Genomic DNA, 4,483 nt, shown 5'->3' with positions numbered 1-4,483 from the left:
AATATATATATATATATATATATATATATATATATATATATATATATATATATATATATATATATATATATATATATATATATATATATATATATATATATATATACGGTTTATACGTTTCATGTGTGTACGCCATTCAACGTCATAAACGGTTACTTTGTCAACACTAACAGGGTAAATATCAACTAACGATTTTAACATCAGACCCAAACGGTAACAGATATAAGCCATGAGATCATGTGTCCGTTACAGCAAATTTCGGTTGAATGTGACATAGCGACTACAGTGGATTGGTCAATTAGATACAGTGCCAAAATGCAAAAATTAAATTGGTACTAGCCCGTGATGAAAGTTAACTAGGGTGTACAATAACATAAATACAATATTTTAGGAAGGATTATTCATTTTTTCCTCAGGAAATTTTGCTTTTTACTTGCATACGGAAAGATCCAGCTAACTGCAATCACCGGAAGATTGTTTGCATGTATATGTGCCTTAGGTTTTAGCGGCATGTCAGCACAATACTGGTTACATAATTCCAATTAAAAATTTAAGCTCTACAAATGTTAATATAAAGACGTTGTTTTTTATTTTAAACCTAGGAAGATAAAGTCTTCTAAATAAATATAACATGAATTACTACATGCTAAAAAGGTCAAAGGTAACATGAATTACTACAGGCTAAAAAGGTCAAAGGTAACATGAATTACTACATGCTAAAAACGTCAAAGGTAACATGAATTACTACAGGATATAAAGGTCAAAGGTAACATGAATTACTACATGCTAAAAAGGACAAATGTAACATGAATTACTACATGCTAAAAAGGTCAAAGGTAACATGAATTACTACAGGCTAGAAAGGTCAAAGGTAACATGAATTACTACATGCTAAAAAGGTCAAAGGTAATATGAATTACTACAGGATATAAAGGTCAAAGGTAACATGAATTACTACATGCTAAAAAGGTCAAAGGTAACATGAATTAATACATGCTAAAAAGGTCAAAGGTAACATGAATTACTACAGGCTAAAAAGGTCAAAGGTAAAAATGTTAAATCTGTAAGAGGTATATCATTCAAAACAAAGGTCAAGGATTTTAAACCTAGCTGTGTGTAAGTAGTCAAGAACTTGTTGGCAATATTAGAAGAATAAAAAAAGACAAAACATACTGTCTATTGTTGGCTCAACTGTTCTCCTACAATATAGTCTTACGTGCATAATGTCTATATTGACTGCTTGAGGTGTATCGAGAGTGTGTGTCTCAATGCGTATGTACTCGCCTTGAGGTGTATCGAGAGTGTGTGTCTCAATGCGTATGTACTCGCCTTGAGGTGTATCGAGAGTGTGTGTCCCAATGTGTATGGACTCGCCTTGAGGTGTATCGAGAGTGTGTGTCTCAATGTGTATGGACTCGCACGCCAACACCAAAGTGATGTCGAGCTTTCGCTTAGACGGACTCAGTAACATTGAATAAGCTAAGGAATTGAGCATAACAGTTTTACATAACATATGGTTCTTACAATAGTAGAATTAGTTATCGTTTTAAATTGAAAAGAGAGAAGGGTTACGCAAATGCTATATAATTCAAAATAAAAGATTATAACAGTTCTTAAGGAGGCCACAATACATTTCAACGAACTTAAATTTAATAATTTATATTACATAACAACAGCATATTCTTTACTTTAAACGTGTCACAAGTAAAATTAAAATCAGTGCAAATACGCTTTTATACACATTTCTAGGCGATAACACTTGTAATTTGCTATAAATGTGCCACCAACAAGGTCTCATAAGGATAAACGCCACCACTTTCTCAAAAGAGAATTAATTCTTAATAGAACGTGCTACCGATAAGGTACAAAATTCGACATATATATATATATATATATATATATATATATATATATATATATATATATATATATATATATATATATATATATATATATATATATATATATATCGCATTTAGATTTTCGAATAAACAGACAAATATATAAATCAGTAATGAGAAGAAAAGAAAACGAAAGTTTGTTATCATTTAGTATTTACTAGAATATTTTTAATTTTCTAACTTTATATCTTTAAATTTAATAGCCAGTATCATATAGCCAAACACAAAGTAAAATACTGCCATTTAACCAAAATCGCCTTTTCAAAAGAGAACAACGATTTAAAGATTGAAAAAGGGGAAACAATCTGACTGGAAATAGGAAAAATCAATTTTCAAATACGTCTTCGGGCGAATTTTATGCTTGTGACAAATAAGTCCAACAGAATCCAATATCTCATCGCATAAAGGGAGCGGGTTTGTGTAATTAATTATGTACACTATTCAGCAACCAACTAGGCCCATCAAACTGTGATGACGTTGATGGAATCTGCAAATATGTAGATGATTCTACTATATATATATATATATATATATATATATATATATATATATATATATATATATATATATATATATATATATATATATATATATATATATATATATATATATATATCCTAGTAAAAGACCCCGATGCCAGTCGAATCACATACAGAATTAGTAGTCTAATGCAGAAAGACTAAACAGTATAATCAGGAAATCATCGAAAGATATTGTTTGTCGTTTCGTTTCCTGCTAACATATAGACGCGCAAACAGAAAGACGGAGGGACAGTCAGACTGATAGTCTGAAAGACATTTGGATGAACAAAACAATGGATTGTTGGTTGAAAGGATATAAAATTGCATAAAATCTGAAGAGTTATTCCGGAATTTAGGTTGATGATAGCTGCTATGTATACTTAATTGGTAATATTAGTTGGCTTTTATTACTGATTATATCTTATATACATTTATATTTTGTACTTGACCTTGTCCAAAATCAAGTTCACTCTGTGCCTGACATGGGACATTGACTCAGGAAACAACATAATACATATGTAATGTTTCTTTGTAAGAATATATTAAATATTATGATCATTACCAATGGAAGTAAACATATTTATCTTAATCTGAGTCTAGAACATTCCCCAACCGAAAAACATGTACCTGATGTTTGCCATGTTCTTTAATATAACTTTAAGTAATAAACCTTGTCTTCTTGACAACTTGGAATTTCTAGAAATGATCTTTTGACCCTCATCCTGGTTCTATTTTGGTGTCTTAGTTTTCTATAGTGTTGTTTACTTGAGAAATTACTCTTTCTAACCTTACTCAGCAGAATCGTTGGAATTGTTGTGTTCAGATTTTCTTTTGAGTATAATTATTTATTCAAATTTTTATTCACTGGAAAAAGAAAGAGAATTTAGAAAGAATATTTTTGGATTATATCATTGTGATATACCAAAGACTTTTGCACATCATCATTGAACAGAAGCAGTTCATATTTTTCGTTCACATGACAATAATATAACTTATTCATGTATGAAATATATTGTTATAGCTATCACTGCAGAAAATCTCTTTGTCTTTGTGGCGCTTTGTACATTTTTATATATAATTTCAGAAGACATCTAGTCTTTGTTACTCGTTGTACTCGTTGTACACCTTTATTAACTGTAACTAATCGAATACATATGAATATATACCTAACAGTGGATTGTGATATTGAATTTCCCATCCTGATTTGTCCAAATGATCAAACCGGTGTCTCTTTTAACTTCAAAGGGTTTAAGGCAATAGGAGAGAACTCGGATAGTAATCAGGGCCATAGAGAGCGATCACGGGCCCTGGGGTAAGAAACGCCGGGCCTCTCTAAGTTCTTGTTCAAACAAAATGTTTCTTTTATAAAATTATCCCCGGTCCTCACACCCTCTTGTCGGCCCTGAGAGTAATAACCTATATATGATTGCGAATTTGTGATCTTTCAGTTTTACCTCCTTTGACACTTGTAACGACTTCGTAATACTTGTGTAAAATCAATGTTAGGTCGGTATGACTGATGCCCCTGGTTTATGAACATTAAAAACTGTAGAATACTATTTCGGCTCTTTCTGAGTTACCTCCCTTGTACTGCTTTTTACTAGGTCTGTACCTTCTCTCAGTGTTTCTCACAGTATGGAAGTCGTACCACCCATTGTTGCTACGCGAAAGGGTTTCAGGTGGTACGTGGCAGAAAATGAATCACTAAAATTCGCATTAAACAAAAAATAACAACAAAAACCAAAAAATAAAAAATAAAAATAAAAGAATCAAACACTACGGTACTGGGGAGCAGGAGTATGCCAATAAGACCGATGTCCCAAAAGGGGTACGCGGATGTTTTTAAGTTTGGGAAACGCTGCTTTACTTCAGTAAGTGTATTTCCTTCAATATGTTTTAAGTTTCTAATATCCTGGTCGTTATAATCAAGTCTACATGCACTGTTAATCTAAAAACGAAATATATATATATATATATATATATATATATATATATATATATATATATATATATATATATATATATATATATATATATATATATATATATATATATATATAT

This window comes from Sinohyriopsis cumingii, chromosome 8 (assembly GCF_028554795.1).
Source record: "Sinohyriopsis cumingii isolate HCF-2022 chromosome 8, ASM2855479v2, whole genome shotgun sequence".
In the NCBI taxonomy this organism is placed as follows: Eukaryota; Metazoa; Mollusca; class Bivalvia; order Unionida; family Unionidae; genus Sinohyriopsis; species Sinohyriopsis cumingii.
The sequence above is the reverse complement of the archived record's forward strand: the minus strand, read 5'-3'. Positions refer to the sequence as shown.